Genomic DNA, 18,466 nt, shown 5'->3' on the forward strand with positions numbered 1-18,466 from the left:
TCTGTTTAATAATATTAGAGAGAGAAATACACTTGGGAATTGTGTCTTATGATGGGAGACTAACTTCCCAGATATAGACTGAAAAATAAATGCTACTAATATAGGTAGGGCCTAATTTTTTCTGGATACGATAGACGACATTTTTTCCCATCAGACTGTCAGCAAACCAACAAGAGATGATGCAGTTTTAGACTTGTTTTGGTAAGTAGTTAGTGACAACATCATAGAAGAGCTGGTCATAGGAAATAACCTTGGATGGAGTGAGCACAAGCTGCTTTTGTTTAAATTAAATGAAAGAATAACCAAAACCAGGTAAGAACTATGGTTTTAAATTTCAAGAGTTTTAAAGGAATTAAAGTTAAAGTTAACTGGTCTGAAGAGCTCAAGGACTTAAAAGTGGGGGAAAACTTGGAATTTCTTCAAAATCAGCTATACAAATGCTATACTATATCTACCATTTGCATACCAAGCAAGGGGCAAAACTTGTAGGGAAAGGTTCCAGGCCCAGCTGGATGAATAACCACTTCAGAAAGGTTATTAGGAGTAAGCAGAGAGCCTACCAGGAATGGAAAAAAGGGATTGATCCTCAAAGAAAGTTACATCATGGAAGTTAGAAAATGCAAAAATAAAGTGAGAATTGCTAAAAGTCAAGTTGAATTAGCTCTTGCCAAAGAAATTGAAAAAAAATTTAAGTTATATAAATAAAACAAAATAAAGAAGGATGAGATTGGGCTGTTGTACAGTGTGAATGAGAAGGAGTTTAAATATACTCTATGGCCCAAAAACTAAATGAATACTTTGCCTCTGTTTTCAATAAGGATGATAATATGGAACATGGGCAGGAAGACAGGATGGCTGATGGAAGTGCATAGAAAAGAAGGTACCATATCTGAGGAGGAAGAAAAAAAACTTAGAGAGTTTAAGGTGCTCAAATCTGGAGAATTTGATAATTTTCATCCCAGAATATTGAAATAATTGGCAGATGAGATTGCTAGTCCAGTAGCAAGGATTTTAATAAATCTATCTATTCGGGGGTAGTACCATATGTCTGGAGAATAGTTAATGTCATACCTATATTTAGGAAAGGGAAACAAAACAAAAACAAAAAAGAGATCCCGGCAATTAGACCTGTTAATCTGATCATAGGAGAATGCAAGACTTTAAAACAAAAGACTCATTAAAGTTCATGGAGGTAAAAGGAATGTAATGCAATATAGGTTTACCAAAGGTAGATCATGCCAGATTAATTTCATTTCCTCCTTTGAAAAAATATCTGATTATTTTAAAGAAGGAAATTGCAGCAGATTTAATATAGTTGACTTCAGGTAAAGCATTTGACACGGTACCACACGGGAAATTGTTAAATTAGAGAAGATGGGGATTGGTATGAGAATTGTAAGGTGGATAAAGAAGTGTCTAAAGGAAAGAAGGCAACAGATACTGATGCGTTCCCTATCACACTGGTTCTCAACCTTTCCAGACGGCTGTACCCCTTTCAGGAGTTTGATATGTCTTGAGTATCCCAAGTTTCACCTCACTTAAATACTTGCATACAAAAATCAGATCTAAAATACAAAAGTTTCACAGCACACTATTATTGAAAACTTGCTTACTTTCTCATTTTTACCACAGAATTATAAAAAATGAATATAAATATTGTACTTACATTTTAATGCGATACTTGAGCCTGTTTTTTCACTTGTGAGCCTTGTCTGAAGCCCAAGCCTTGCCACCTGGGGCTGAAGCATGTAACAGCTTTGCAATTGCCTCTGTGGCATGAGCCCTGGGGCAATATCACCCCCCTAAATCCGTCCTCCTACCCCTTTGGGAAGTCACAACCCCAAGGTTAAGAAATACTGATCTAGATGATTTGATGTACCCTCTGGAAGACCTCTACGTACCCCCAGGGGTATGCATACACCTGGTTGAGAACCACTGAACTGTCATACTGAAGGGAGGTCACTAGCAGAGTCCTCAGAATCTGGTCTTGGGACCAATCTTATTCAATATTTGTATTGATGACCTTGGCACAAAAGAGTAGCAATGTGCAATGAAATCTGCTGAGGATACGAAGTTGGAAGGTATTGACAACACACAGAGGAGTATCAGAGTATAGTCAGCCCAGGTAGACAGACACGAGCTAGCTCTGCTCAAGTTGGCATACTAAAAATAGCAGCGGGGATGTTGTGGCCTGGGTACAAGCCTGCCCCACCCTGTGGGTCCCAGCTCGGATGGCTCGCCTATGCCACAACTGCTGCTTTTGGTATGCTAGCTGGAGCAAAGCTAGTGCATGTCTGTCTAGCTGGACTATAAGGCATGCTCCCAGCTGCAGTACTGACATAGCCTTCGATGCTAACGGCTCCGTGTCCAATTATTATTTATTTGTATTACCGTAACACCTAGAAACCCTAAGGCACTAATTCCCCTAGAACAGATTTTAAAATATATGTATACACACACACATAAGGAGCTGACGCTCACAGAGCAGAGATCCAGCCCGTCTTATTGTTGCCAGTTCACACTTGAGGTTGGCACAAAGAACCGAAAGAAGGAATAAGTCACTGCCTCTCCCTAGCCATACCATGACCACAAACCAGGAACACCCAATGAGAAATGAACCAAGGCCTGGCCAGACGCCCATTACAGGCTTGAGCCAATTCTCATTGAAGCTAATGGTAGCTGGATCAAATCCTAGGAGGAGGTGGGGACTGGATCACAGAGCTAGCTCAGATTTAGGTTTCTGCCAAGCATGCTGCCAGCATGCCATGCAGACTGTCTCCACACCACGGTTTTGTGAAGTGGTTTAGTGTCCCTAGGGGAGAGAGAGAGAGAGGACTAAATTGTTCATTTAAAAAAAACCAACCACCCCACAACAACCTACCAACTGCTAGTGCTGAAGCAGGCCTAAAAAGTGAAAGGCCTCCGTTCTCAATTGATCAGCCTGGCTGGGGGAGGGCTGACGAAGAACAGAGGTGGCAATTTACACGAAGGGACGGTTTCAGGAAGTTGATCCACTACATCTTAAAATTACAGCTCAACAGGCCCTGTGAACCTGCACAGCATCACCAAGCATAGCACACACAGCCGCAGTAAGCAGCAGCACAAGTCAGCTGGTCATTCCAGCTTCCTTCAAGGAAGGGAACCCCCCCGTCTTTAGCTGTCAGTATTCTTGAAAGGCTTCAATTAGAGCGTGGAACAGCAGGTGCCAGGAAGTGCAGGGGGAAGAGGCCTGGAGGGCTGCGGAGAAGAGAAGTGAGATTCAGTCTCATCTCTAGGTCAACGATTCCAACCCATACTAAGACCGCAGTGAACCAAAGTCATCACACAGTATCTGGGGGCCTACGAGAAAAGTGAATTGGTGGTCTCTGTTCCTGATGTCCAAACCACAGATGGTCCCTGTTGCTGGCAGGCTCAGCAAAGGCGCCGAAGACTGACGAGGCCATGGTAAGCGAATGTCATTTTCACTCTGGAGGTGGTTTCTTTAGGACAGGGGTGAGGCAGATCATTGGCACCATGCTGGAGAAGCATGTGCTACCAAGTGCTGTTCTTATTCTGCAGACAAATAGACTGCCATGTCCAACCCCGTGCGTCCACACTGTGCAGTAGCACTTAAAAACGCAACTGCAGGGAGACCTATAAGACTAACAAGCTCATTTCAATACCATTCAGTAATCCACAGGAGCTGCAGACACAACCCATTTCTCTCAGGTCTCTTACTAACAATAAGACACCAGCTCAAAGAACATCAACAAGGATTGTCTGTGTGTGTTTTTTTAAAAAAAAAAAAAAAAAAGAGGCATCTAAGCCTTTAATTTCCAAAAAGTCTTTTAGCATAAGACAGAATTTCTAGTTTTGGATTAATCTCCCTCTAATGCACTTTGGATAAGAAGTTGGAAAACAAAGGTAGACACCAAAAGAGTGCAAAGTGCTTTGTCAGTGCTTGACTGAGTATATAACACCACCACCATCACCCCCACCACCACCCATTTTCTCCTTTACCAATGATGAAAGCTGTCTATAGGGACTGCTCAGTGCTTCCCTAAAGTCTCCCAGACACAACAGACACTGGTGCCTAGGATCTCAGGACTTCAAAGAAACAGGAGGGAAGCAATTTTTTTCTATTATTCAAAGATTTTGTTTTGTTTTGACAACATCAATAAAAGCCATTTTTGCTCCTAAAATAGAAGTTGTGATCTGCCAAGAACAGCAGAAAGTACATCTGGGTCAGATTACTCTGTGCCAGTGCAGAGCTGGGCACAGGAACAGAAGGGGCTGGGGGCTTTGGCTCCAACACTCTTGGGGCTGCAAGGGGTCCATTCTGCACCTTTTCTAGATGCACCACAGCTACCATCACGCAGGAAATAGCCAGGGTAAAGGAGCACTGGCCCCTACATCAATGGCTCAAGAGATACGGAGTGGTACAAAGACTCATCCCCCTACATCAAATTCACCACTCGCCTAAGCAAATGTCTGAATTAACATCACTGGATTTGTCCCAATTTATACCTGCAGTGAATTTAGATCTCAAAACACACAGTAAAAATAAGAACAAATGCAAAACCCCTAAATATAAACTCTGGCTTCCCTCAGTTCCTCCCCCCACCCCCCACCCCTTTTTTTTTTTTTTAAGTATGGAAAAGCATATTCTATTTCTTGTACATATCATGAAAAACCGAATCAGTTCACGGAGTAATAGAGGGTCCACGTTTTAAAAGGGGTTTAAAGCTAAATTGATGATCTTTCTTATGCTGGGTAAGTTGGTTAAAGAGCCTCTGCAAGCGCTGCTAGGAAATTCTCCCCCACGCACACACATTAATAGCTTTGACAGTTAAGAAGGAAATTATATTCAATGTATTTGCTCAGTTTTGATGTAAATAAGCAGGAGGAAACGTTCTAGGGGACCATTAGAAGAGTTTTCAGTTCATGCATCAATGCAGTAAGAGATTATTTTTGTTTAAAAGGTCTCATTTGTTGCAACAAAGCAAAAGCACGCTGGTTTCATTCTAGACACTGGCCAGCAACTTCACCAAATGCTATCCCATGGAAAGGATCTCCCATTACTTGATCCCTGGCAAGACCCAGGATTATCAGATTCAGAATTCAAAGGCAGTTTGCCAGGTCCCTGAACTAGAACAGCTTTAATCTCTTTTGGGGACATTTCTCATGATTCTCTCTTAAACACTCCCCCCGCCCAGATTATGCCAAGAAGCTACTCCCCAGTGAAGATCAGGGTTGAATACAGGTGTAGGGGGGCAATAACCTGAACTACATTTTAGGCTTGGTTCACACACTTGCAGAGATTTAACTACTCTGTTTCCCAAAACTAGTTAGTTATTTCAGTCTCAGTCTGCATGAGGACACTCATTCAGGTGGGGAACCAGCTAAAGTCAGTAGTTAGACTTCAATAAAACCGACATTAGCCACTTCCTTCCAAACTGGAAGGCCACACAAATTGGCATGGAAATATCTAAACTGGTTAAATTCACCCCTTTTGTTATGTCTGTGCACAGACCAACCCGTAGAGGCTGTTGTGAGACTATGCAGCATAAGGCCCCATGTTTGAGGGACCCCACACACCTCTCACACACACCATTTCCAAGCAAGGCACGTGCTGGGCACGTCTTGACTGCAGTGTGAACTTGTGTTGCTCCTCTCAAGTTAGCCCAGCTCAAGTCAGAGCAGCCCCACGGTGAAGCAAGACCCAGGCCTGGTCCATACTTAAAACTTAGGTCGACATAGCTACAGCACTCAGAGGTGCGAACAATCCACACTGCTAAGAGCTGTGGTCAAGCCAACCTAACCCATGTTGTGGACGCAGCTAAGTCAACAGAAGAATGCTTCCATCGATCAAGCTACCATTGCAAGGGGAGGTGGAGTTCCTGTTGCAACGGAAAAACCTCTTTCATTGCCATAGGAAGCATCTCCACTGTGGGATTAAAGCAGTATAGCTACAGCACATTAGTTATGCACCCCAAGCGTAATATGGCCTCAGTGTCCACAGTGGTGCTGCATTCACCCTTGTGTGTCACTGGGACTTCCGGGAATACGCCCCAGGGTTCTTAGTACTGCAATAAGATGATCTGCTCTATGAACTCTTTCCCAGGGAATTGCTGGGAATACTTGTGTGTAATCCTTTCTGAACACACAGAGGAATTGGGGGAAGGGCACTGGAGGACAAGTGGTTCTTGAGTGATGCTCCCCTGCATCCAGTACTAGAATTGTGTCAGTAGCTGACAAGTTGTGCTTGTACAAGTTTTAGCTTATACCCTGCCCCCCAAAAAGACAGCCACCTTGAGTTAAAAGCACCGCTACACTGGAATTAAGGGTTGTGTGTACGGAGGGGACAATGGGAGAGGAAAAAAAAGTTTGATTTTTTTAAATTGGGTTTTTTATTTTATTTAAATTACTGTAAGTTTTCTTTTTAAAAAGAAACCTGTTTAAAATGAAATCTGAATTTAATACAGAATGTATTAAGGCCTAAACCTATTATCTCTCTAAACATTTAAATAAAAAATAAATATGCTGAATCCCTGAGCCTCTATCAAAAACGGTGTTAAAGACTGCTTTTCTATAAAAAGGAGGAATCGGGGAAAAACATCTAACTTCCGAGGTCAAGCTTAATAAATATGTCACAACGGGTCATGTACTGTATTAAGGGCTTGTTTTGTTTAATAAAAATAGATTGTATTTGCTGTTGTGAGTTGAATTTCAGTTATTTTCCTAATGCCGCTTGACACAAATGGTGAGCAAAAAGTTAATTTTCTAATAAAGCAGCAAAATATCATTCACCATTTTCTAACATCATACTAAATTAACAGGAATTTTAAAATATTAAGCTATATAATTGCTTAAATAAATGTACATAGTTATAGTGTACCTCCTAGGTAGCAAAAAGATGCGCCAAATCTAGTGTAAATGCTCTATTTAGTTGTAAATCAACATGTTTTCATGGTTACATCAACCTATGAGAATGTACCTTTCTTTAGAAAAATAACTAAAATAAAAATGGAAAAGTTAATTAACACTGATAATTTAAATCAAGGCTTTCCACTTGGTGATTTAAATTGCCTTGATTTAAATCAATCCACACCATAGGGGACTAAAATGAGACACAACATTTGAGTTATAAGTCAAATTAACTTTGCAGTGAAGACAAGCCTGCACAGTTTGACTTAAGATCAGCGGTAGAGACTGAATTCCCTAGCTGTTCTCCCCTTTTCCTTAAGGGGAGGCTCTGGTATTAGCTGCCATTTTACCTAGATATATTTTAACACATTTATTGTAAACTTAATTTTTTGTACACTAGATCTGGATTTTTATTACTTTGATACAATCCTAGCACACCATGATTTGTCACAGAAAGTCTGTGTTAAAAGCTTTGGGATTTTGTTTTCTTAATGTTTGTAGATTCCTGGGCCTTTTCTATAGTGGCCACAAAATTCACTGTAGGCAGTTCAGAGGGAGCCATCTGGCATTTTAGGTAACATGGACACCAATGGAAGAGGGAGATGACAAACCCATAAGTACAGGGTAGCTGAAGTGCTTGTACATCTACTGCTGTGTGTTGTCAGTTTGCAGAACTAAAACAAGGACAAAAATCCCCGCAGACTAAGCCATGGCATTTCTCTGCTACTTCTCCATCTGAAAGACACAGCCCATCAGTCTGCCCTTCAGGAGGTCACACAGTAAGAGGAAGAGAAAGCCAGAGATTAATAATTGACTCTAGCCCCTTCACCTGCAAGTACAAATTAGGAACTGTTAAAATATTAAGTTACAAGTATTCCAAAAATGTGAAACCATCACGGCAGGGAATAAAGGTCACTTCCCAATCTCTGCTACTGCAGCAACTCCAAGCAGCAGAGAGCAACAGTTGCGTTGGCTGGTGTGCATCATATGCCACCCCACACTGATGTTACTGGGATGCAAAGCAATCGAAAACCAGAGCTCAGGCTCCATCGGAAGGCTGTAGACCAGGAGCTCGTAAGGCCCCAGGGCTGCATCATTCTCTCACTACTATTTCAACAGTGTGTGTCCAGAACAGCTTTGTACAACAGCACATTTCAGGAGAGGATCACACCGCACTAACTTTCATTACACTAGCCTGGCCTCCATATTTGTGAGGTAGCTGGGGAAACGGAGGCATAGAGGTGAAATGATGTGACTAGGGTCACACAGTGGACGGGGCAGAGGCAGGAACTGGACATCTCAGCTCCCAGTCTCTTACTCTCACCCACTGCCAAATCAGATTTAAACTGGTATTTAAAAGCCCGCTGGGGAAGTCTGTTCAGTAAGGGACTACACTGGGAAGCTGCACTCCCTTCAAACACACGCACACAAATACAAAACCAGCCAGTCAACCAAACAGACTTTGGGGGTTGAATTTCTAAGTCTGGTAACCTAGGGAAAACTGTAGCATATAGCCAGGTCACACTCCATCAGATCTCCTTGAATGCTCATTTGTAACAAGAGAGCGCTTGTACCACCAGACTTTGCTGTTAGATTCAGTCACCAAGAAATGCTCCCTTAGACAGTGGGCGCTGCTCCGACTGCCATAAGAAATCCTGATGCTCCCTTTGACAGCGCACAATACAGAATGCATCAGAGCAAGCTGTCAGACAGACCAACCCTCATAAAAGGGAATGAAGAAATAAAATGCTCCTACCATCATTCATTTCCAGGCGTGAAGGAGCCCACAGTACAAGCTGCTGAGAACACAGCAAAGATTTTCAGGGAACACTGGCACATCCACTTCAATGATACCTCTATGGCCGCTGACACCATCACAGCTGGATGATGCAGCAGGCAGCTGCTGTTCCTTGGGTATACAAGAACCTAGGGGGTAGGGAGGACCAGTGGGCCAAGTGTCTGGGAAACCCAACAGCAGACAACAATCAGAACTCAGTTGGGTCAGATAGTTATTTGGCGGGTGAAGTGTGTCTGGCTCTCAGTGCAACTCCAGTGATCAACCGCCGATATCACAAACTACGGCTGACATCCGCACAGAGGCCAAGAACCAAACGGGTATGGAGACAGAGGAGCTAGCCCCTCACCTCTGGAGAGGGCCCACGCAAGTCACTGCTGCAGTCTAGCGGCAAGCACAGGGGCGGGGAAGCTTACACTGTCACTTTCTGTGCTAGGCGTGTTCTGTAGTCAGGAGGATTTCACCCTCCAGGGCCATCAGTCTGGCACCTTTCACCAGCACTGAAAGGCCACACTAGGGCTGGCTGCCTAGGTCCAAGAGAGCTTTACATCCTCGGTGGCAATTAGCGTCCCGTTAGCAGACTGACACTCGGTTTCCTGGGAAGTTCTGGGCTGGCTAGCGTCATGCAGTGGGGAATGAAAACAGAAGAGAAAAGCTGTATTATACAGATGTGGGTAGGGTTAGCTTCGGTTGAGAAGACCCTCAAATTCTGCCTACCTGAACCTTTTAGAGATGGTGGAATTGAGCAGGGAATGAGCAAGGGGGTGTCCAATTCCTCTTGGGCTACTGGGTTTGACTGCAGAGTTGGTTGTGCTACTTCACCAAGCATATACTCAGCCGGCAGAACTTATTTCTACAGGAGGTCAGAGTCTCGGATGCCATAGCTGAATATATTTTAAATTACTAATACAATTGGTAGTTATAGGCCAAGCTGAGAGTAATCAGATCTCATGCTTCACAGCAAAGGCTGATCACTGCAGGAGGTTTGGAAGACCACTTCCTCCTAACCTCTTCATCAAGGGCTTGTGGTGGATTCTCCATCGCCGGAAATTTTTAAGTCAAGATTGTATGTTTTTTTTTCTAATAGATATGCTCTAGTTCAAACAGGAATTAATTCAGGGAAGTCCTATGGTCTGTGTTATGCAGAAGGTCAGTATACTTATATATACTGTGGCAGGGTGCGCCTGTCCTGCCCTGTGGATCCTGCGCTTCAGCGGCTGTGCCAGTGGTGCGGCGGGGAGGGGAGTGCAGGGGGAGGGGGGGCCCGGTCCCGCCCTCTTCCCCGGGCCCCCGACCCAGGGACCCTGTAAGGAGTGGTCTCACCCTGCTTAGTCCTGGAGACCTACTACCTTCCCTGGGCCGCCTGTCCGTGGCCCCCCGGCCTGTAGACTGCTCCCTCGTACCGGCGTGAAGGGTTGTGGTGTCTTCCCCGGCTGGAGCCTCTCTGTCTCGGTATGGTAGCGGCCGTGGATGATAGTCCCAAGCCCTGCAGCTATAGTGGCAGCAGGGCAGGGCAGGGCAGGGCAGCTCCTCTCCGCTCCGCTCCGCTTTGCTTCGCTTCACTTCACTCCTCTTCGCTCTGCTTTGCTTGCTTTGTTTTGCTTTGCTTTGCTCTGCCTCCTCTCCTCTGGCTGTTAACTCCCTTTCAGCCTACCTGGCCTGCCTGAAATGGAGGCTTTTAACTGCCGGGGCAGCTTCTTTGATAGGCTCCAGGTGGCCTAATTGGCCCAACTGTCTTCAATTAGCCCCAGCTGGGTTACCCAGGGAAGAGGGCTTTATGGAGCCTGGGGCTAATATACATGCCTTCCAGTACCCTTTCATAGCCCTGCGGTCTGGCCCTGTCACACATCCTCCCCCTGCTCAAGCCCCCAGGTTTGGGCAACTTGGGACGTCAGACAGTGGACCCGGGACAGACCATCAGCATTCCCGTGGCGACGTCCTGCCCTGTGCTGTATGGTGAACCGGAAAGGTTGGAGGGACAAGAACCACCGGGTCACCCGCGCATTTTTCTCCCTGTTCCGCTGCATCCACTGGAGGGGCGCGTGATCGGTCACCAGCGTAAAGTGGCGTCCCAGCAGGTAGTAACGGAGTGCCTCCATAGCCCACTTGACGGCGAGGCACTCCCTCTCCACTACTGCATACCTCTGCTCCCTTGGGAGGAGCTTCCTACTGAGGTACATAATGGGATGTTCTTCGTCACCTACCATCTGCGACAGGACCGCCCCCAGCCCCACTTCTGAGGCGTCGGTCTGCAGAATAAATTCCTTTGTAAAGTCAGGAGCAAGGAGTACGGGGTTATTACAGAGGGCCGTCCGTAAGTCTGCGAAGGCTTCCTCTGCCCCTGCGGTCCATCGTACCATGTCCGGGCCCCGGGCCTTGATAAGGTCCGTCAGGGGGCTGGCTCTGGAGGCGAAATGGGGGATGAACCGTCGGTAGTACCCTACCACCCCTAAAAATGCTCGGACCTGCTTCTTTCGGTTGGGCCGAGGCCAATCCTGGATGGCTTCCAGTTTGTTGAGCTGGGGTCTTACTGTGCCCCGCCCTACGATGTATCCGAGGTATCTAGCCTCGGCTAGACCAATGGCACACTTGGCGGGATTTGCGGTGAGGCCAGCCCGCCTCAAAGTGTGCAGTACCCCTTCCACCTTCCTCAGATGTGTCTCCCAATCTGGGGTATGAATGACTATGTCGTCCAGATACGCAGCGGCATAGTCAGCATGAGGGCGTAACAGCTTGTCCATTAGGCGCTGGAAGGTGGCTGGGGCCCCATGTAATCCGAAGGGAAGGACCGTATACTGGAACAATCCATCTGGTGTTGAAAATGCCGTCTTTTCCTTTGCCTCTGTAGCTAGTGGGATTTGCCAGTATCCCTTGGTCAGATCTAGGGTAGTCAGAAATCGGGCCTTGCCCACTTGGTCCACAAGCTCATCTATACGAGGCATGGGGTATGCGTCGAACCGAGATACCTCGTTTAGCCGGCGGAAGTCGTTGCAGAATCTCGTAGTGCCGTCTGGCTTCGGTACTAGCACAATTGGGCTACACCACTGACTATGGGACTCTTCTATGACCCCCATCTCCAACATCTTTTTGACCTCAGCCTTAATCTCCTTTCTTTTGGCCTCGGGTACTCGATAGGGTCTCATCGTAACCCTCGCCCCAGGGCTGGTGACGATGTGGTGAAAGACCTCCGTTGTTCGGCCTGGGCTAGTCGTGAAGACATCTTGGTTCCGGGCTACCATCTCTGCTGCCTCGGCCTTTTGGTTTGGCGTTAGATCAGGGGATATCTTCACTTGTTCAGGCGCGCTTACCTCCTGGGTGAAGGTCATACATGCTTCTCGGGCCCTCCATGGTTTTAATAAGTTAATGTGGTAGATCTGCTCTTGCTTCCGGCGCCCTGGTTGCCGTACTTTATAGTTGGTCTCTCCCACAGGCTCGACCACCTCATAGGGCCCCTGCCACTGGGCCAACAGTTTGCTCTCAGCGGTAGGTACGAGGATCATCACCTGGTCTCCTGGCTGGAATCGTCGAACCATGGCGTGGCGATTATAGTGGACCTGTTGGGCCCTCTGGGCTTTCTCTAAATGTTCCCGCACAATGGGGGTCACTCGGGCTATCCGATCCCTCATCTGGAGTACATGATCAATAACATTCCTTCCCGGGGTGGGCTCCTCCTCCCAGGTTTCTCTGGCTATGTCCAAGATGCCCCGGGGGTGACGCCCGTACAGTAGTTCAAAGGGGGAGAACCCCGTGGAGGCCTGGGGAACCTCGCGAATGGCGAACATAAGGTACGGCAACAGGGTATCCCAGTCCTTGCCATCTCGGCTCACCACCTTCTTGATCATGGCCTTGAGAGTCCTATTAAACCTCTCCACCAGACCATCCGTCTGGGGGTGATAGACGGAGGTCCGTAGGGCCCGCACCCGTAGGAGAGTGCACAAGTCCTTCATTAGCTTCGACATAAATGGGGTCCCTTGATCCGTTAGTATCTCTTTGGGCAGCCCCACCCGGGCGAAAATCTTCACTAACTCTGTTGCGATCGCTTTAGAAGTGGTATTCCGCAAGGGAACGGCTTCTGGATACCTGGTAGCATAATCGAGGACAACGAGTATGTGTTGGTGCCCCCTGGCTGTTTTCTCCAAGGGCCCCACTAGGTCCATAGCAATACGCTCGAATGGGATTTCAATGATGGGTAGGGGCACTAAAGGGGCCCGCAAATGAGGCTGGGGGCTGTGTAATTGGCATTCGGGGCAGGTGGCGCAATAGCGCCGAACTTCCTCGTGTATACCTGGCCAAAAGAACCTCCTCAGGATTCGGGCCAGGGTCTTTTCTACACCCAAGTGCCCCCCAAAGAGGTGGCTGTGGGCTAAGCTCAGCACGGCATTTTGATGCTTCCGCGGCACCAGGAGCTGTAACACCCGCTCCCCGCTTATCTCCGTGGCCCTATACAGCAGGTCCCCCTTTACCAGAAAGTATGGCCCCGGGCCTCGAGCTCTTCCCTCCACTGGGACTCCATCGATCTCGGCCACTTCTGTCCTGGCGTTGACATATCTTGGGTCACCGGCCTGGTCTCGACCGAAGTTCTCTCGCACTGTTCCTAGTTGTCCCAGCTCCAAGGGACCGGTTTCTACCCCAGCTTCCGGTTCTGTGCGACTCGGCTCAGTGTCCGCTTCAGGGCCTTCTTCGCTCTGGGCTGTTTCTCTAGCTGTCGCCCGGGTCTGTCTGCCTACCATGGCGGGCTTTAGCCCCTGGGCCAGGATTCTTGTGCCCAAAGCCTTAGCCGCCCTCCTTTCGGCCCGGGTCTTTCGGCCCTTCCCTGGGGCTAGAAATAGATCCTGGGCGATCTCAGAGAACATCGGGGGGTGGTCCTCACAGGGGAGGGCCCGCCCGGGGGTTTCAGGTTCCTCCCCTCCCCCGGGCCCCTCTGGGGGAAGGAGGGTCCCAAAGCCCGGAAAGTCTCTTCCTATAAGAACTGGGTATGGGAGCCTAGGGACCACTCCTGCTGTCACTCTGGTGACACCCCCTGAACTTCAATGTTCACTGGGATGGTGGGGTAGTAGCTTACGGACCCATGGACACATGTCACCCCCGTGCGTTTAGCTTGTGCTAATTGGCTGTGCTTCACCAATCTTCCCGAGATGAGCGTAATGGCACTCCCAGAATCCACCAGTGCCAGGGTCTTGACTCCGTTCAGCTTCACCGGCCTCGTGTATCTGTGGGGGGTTAGGGCAACCCCTACGAGGTGGATTAGGCTACAGGAGTCCGGCCAGGTTCCCAGGTTGCACTGCATGGGTTCTTCGGTGTTGGGACATTGGGCAGCTATGTGTCCCCACTCCCCACACGCATAGCAGCGGTAGGGGGCTCTAGACACCCCTTTGTTCTTTGGGCTAGGGGGTCTAGCTCTGTCCTCCTTGCCCGCATCACCCCGTCCCTTGGTGGCCTCCGGTGGGCCCTCAGTCCCCTTCGCTTTCCACCTGGTCCCTGCCGGGTTCTCGGGCGTCCGGACCCCCAGAACTGGGGCGGGTCGTCTGACCCGGGGCAAGTCCCCTCCGACTGGCCGGGTGAGACCCCTGGCCGTTACCTGCCTCTCTACTAGTGCAACCAAGTCGTCATAAGATGAGGGGTCATTCTGCCCTACCCAAGCGCGGAGGTCGGCCGGCAGCCCCCTCATATACCGGTCGATAACCAGGATCTCCAGGACCTTCTCCGGCCGGTGGACCTCTGGTTGCAGCCACTTCTGGGCGAGGTGGACGAGGTCAAATAGTTGCGACCGCGGAGCCTTGCCCTCCTGGAATCTCCAGTCGTGGTACCTCTGGGCCCGCACGGCTGTCGTTACCCCCGACCGAGCCAGGATTTCTGCTTTTAACTGGGCATAGTCCGCCGCCGCCGCCACGGGTAGGTCATAATAGGCCTTCTGGGCTTCTCCACTCAGGAAGGGGGCGAGAATACCAGCCCACTGAGCCTGGGGCCAAGCCTCACGTGCGGCGACCCGCTCAAAAGTAAGGAGGTACGCCTCCAAATCGTCCTCCCCAGTCATCTTCTGCAGATAGCCGGTGGCACGTAGTGTTCGCGCCCCATCCGGCCCTGTGGTTTGAGAAGCCAGGGTCCTCAGCTGGGCCACTACTTCTCGCAAAAGGGCCCGGTCCTGGTTGGCCTGGCTGATCAACAACTGATTAGTCTCTTGCTGAAGCCGCAGTGATTCTTGCTGGGTGGCCATCTGGGCCCGGGTGGCCTCCTGCTGGGCCGCCGTGGCTTGTATGAGTGCCTTTACCACGTCGTCCATTGTGGTGAGGAGGGGAAGAAAGGAAAAGTCCCCCACCCTCCTGGGGTTTTTTTTTTTTTTTTTTTCCTCTCTTCTTCTCCCTCTCTCTAGCCGCTGCGCATGCTGAATCCCACTTCTGACACCAGTGTGGCAGGGTGCGCCTGTCCTGCCCTGTGGATCCTGCGCTTCAGCGGCTGTGCCAGTGGTGCGGCGGGGAGGGGAGTGCAGGGGGGGGGGGGACCCGGTCCCGCCCTCTTCCCCGGGCCCCCGACCCAGGGACCCTGTAAGGAGTGGTCTCACCCTGCTTAGTCCTGGAGACCTACTACCTTCCCTGGGCCGCCTGTCCGTGGCCCCCCCGGCCTGTAGACTGCTCCCTCGTACCGGCGTGAAGGGTTGTGGTGTCTTCCCCGGCTGGAGCCTCTCTGTCTCGGTATGGTAGCGGCCGTGGATGATAGTCCCAAGCCCTGCAGCTATAGTGGCAGCAGGGCAGGGCAGGGCAGGGCAGCTCCTCTCCGCTCCGCTCCGCTTTGCTTCGCTTCACTTCACTCCTCTTCGCTCTGCTTTGCTTGCTTTGTTTTGCTTTGCTTTGCTCTGCCTCCTCTCCTCTGGCTGTTAACTCCCTTTCAGCCTACCTGGCCTGCCTGAAATGGAGGCTTTTAACTGCCGGGGCAGCTTCTTTGATAGGCTCCAGGTGGCCTAATTGGCCCAACTGTCTTCAATTAGCCCCAGCTGGGTTACCCAGGGAAGAGGGCTTTATGGAGCCTGGGGCTAATATACATGCCTTCCAGTACCCTTTCATAGCCCTGCGGTCTGGCCCTGTCACAATACATATATACTTATGTCATCGCAGCCATAGGCTTTTCTCGCCAGCCCAAACATTTAAAACAATCACAAAACCACCACCTACCTCTTACATAGCACTTTCTATCAGTAATCTCAAAACACTTAACAAAAGGAGGTAAATATCATTATACCCATTTTACAGATGGGGAACCTGAGGCAAAGTGACTTGCCCAGGGTCATCCAGCAGGCCAGTGCCAGAGACAGGAGTAGAACACAGGTCTCCCAAGTACTAGTCCAGTGCTCTATCCACTAAGTCTATCCATGCTAGCTCCCAATCCAGAGACAACTGTCTCGTCTGCTTCAATTACATATCTTTATCGTGTATTTTGAGCTGTGTTTATACGAAAGACTCGGCAAAATACAGTTGTATTGCAAGAGGTTCTGAATTCCTGAGTTTCCATCTTATTTTTAACTAACTGAAATGGTCTAATATGGCTGTAAATTAGATTATAAACTCTTTGGGGCAGGGATTCTCTTCAATGTGTGTGTATAGTGCGCCCAGCACTATAGGGTTCTGAACACAGATCGAGGCTTCAAGGTGCCACTGCATTACAAACTAGTCATTTTCACCACTTTAGCTCTCAGGGTTTTTTTAAGGCAACTTTCCCAAGTTTAACACAGTCATTTTATAGACACTGATTTGTGAGACTGTGGATGTAGTCACTGAAATTAGGGACAAAGAGTGCACACTTACTGTTTGCTCAGTTGTGGACTTGATTTTGCAACTTAAGATGTCTTGCATCATAAACTCCATATGAGTTCAAAGTTATGGAATTCCAGAGGTCCCATACGTTTGGGGGTGGGGGGGAAAGAGTAAGTCACTAATCAACAGTAAAAAGGCACCTGTACTTAAAAACAATACAATGAAATCTTGCTTAGTCACACTAATGAGAAACTTTATTACTACAAGTTGCTGATCTGCATCCTAATCCTGCAGTCAAATCCAAAGGCACAAGGTTCCATCTTTAATTAAGTCAATGATAAAAAAAACCAAAGATAAGGAACGCACTGTAAAGTGTGTACAACTTTAGCATACTAATATTTGCCAACAAGTGTGGAGAGAATAGTAATTTGTGATGAAGTGTGGGGTTTGGTGAGATTCTTCTGCAACCCAAACATTTAGCTAAGTTTCTAGATCAAACTAATTTAGATATAGGATATGGAAAAAATGGACTGTAGGCAGCTGACAGGGATTTCTTACTCCTGGAAAATATCTCGCAGACTTTGTTCAATTTACCCTGAACTTTAGAAGATTCTCCTTTGCCACCATGCAAGATACTGCAAATAGTTCGGTGCAGCCAGAAGTTTTCCCCAAAAAAGCCACATAAAACAAACAAAACAAAACAAAAAAAAAATAAATAAATATCAGGCTTCTAACAGAAGCCCTGTTTCAACTTTAGGACTCATCATGCAGAGACTTATGCAAGTGCTTAACCTTAAGCACAAAATCAATGGGACTATTCACATCTACATGCTTAGTTTCAAGCATGTTTGCGAGAGAGGCACCCCACTATCTATGAATACAAACCTATGATTTCCCACCCTTTTGTACTAAAACACACAAAAGCAAGAATTCCACTTAAAAAAAGGGCAAAAAGACACCCAAAGTAAGTTTTAAAAATGCAGAACTCTTCTTCTTGTAACAATGGCATCTTCACACCCCAGTGTGTGAAGCCCCAAGTGTACAGATTAATTCTCACTTGGGTGGTTACCCTTCGATTTCTCCAGTCTGCAAGACTGCTCTTGGTCCTTCGCCTGACAAACCCACTAGAACTGATCGCTGACGAAGCTTAGCATTGTGTGATCTAAAACTCTCAAAAGGCAATAGACCAACTATGCTGTTAACAACAGCGTGTCCGACAGATCTAAGTACCTTACACACAACCAGTTACGCCCCACTACTCCTACACCCTCTATGAGGATAGGTAGGTGTTTTCTCCCATTTTACAGGGGCAAAGAGTTGAACTAACTCAGAGTCACGTGAGTGAACAGCACAGCCAGGAACACAGTCCAGGAGTCCCAACTCCCTGGCTCTTGCTCTAACCACTACTTCAAAGCAATTCCATTGCTACGCTAACGGGCTGCATGAGCCTGAGTTCCTATATCCACTTAAAGCAGCAGACACTAATCTCCCCATCTGTGTAGATCTGTGCATGCCACAGGGTTCTGGACAGGATAAATTCGACAGATGTTTAATCCACACACTAGTTAACAGCATCTTCCCTCTCACGCTTGAGGTCATTCCCTCCCCCAGCCTGAGGAGCCAACCACCGATTCTGACCCACCAGTTTCATGGGGCAAGGGACCCAGAAACAAGCCTTCTCTCCCCGAAAAGTTCTAGCCACCCGTCCTTTCCCTGAGAGAGGCAGGAACCCCAGCACGATGGGCGGAGCTGTCAAGCATGAGTCCTACACCTAAGGGTATCAAATGACATCTAAAAGATGCCAGAGTGCTCAGGAAGGTCTAATAATTTATAGGCACCCTGGCTCCATCTAGACAGCTACAAAGTAGAGCGTACAACACACCACCAACTGCAGCAGCAAAGAATACCGAAACCAAATTAAGGAGCAACAATGTAGCATTACTGAAAAGGCAGCCAGACCTTATGTATGCGGCTGACAGCCGCTGAAATAAATACTTCACAGTGTGGGTCTTCGATTACC

The 18,466-nt window shown here is 48.0% G+C and overlaps 1 protein-coding gene across 1 annotated transcript in view; it reads right to left on the reverse strand.

Moving 5' to 3' along the window:
- VANGL1 (VANGL planar cell polarity protein 1) overlaps nucleotides 1-18,466 on the reverse strand; it is a 59,681-nt gene that overhangs the window by 20,820 nt on the left and 20,395 nt on the right. The window lies entirely within an intron of this gene.

Source organism: Emydura macquarii, unplaced genomic scaffold, assembly GCF_026122565.2.
Source record: "Emydura macquarii macquarii isolate MOO-44397 ecotype Brisbane River unplaced genomic scaffold, CSIRO-AGI_Emac_v2 contig_1119, whole genome shotgun sequence".
In the NCBI taxonomy this organism is placed as follows: domain Eukaryota; kingdom Metazoa; phylum Chordata; order Testudines; family Chelidae; genus Emydura; species Emydura macquarii.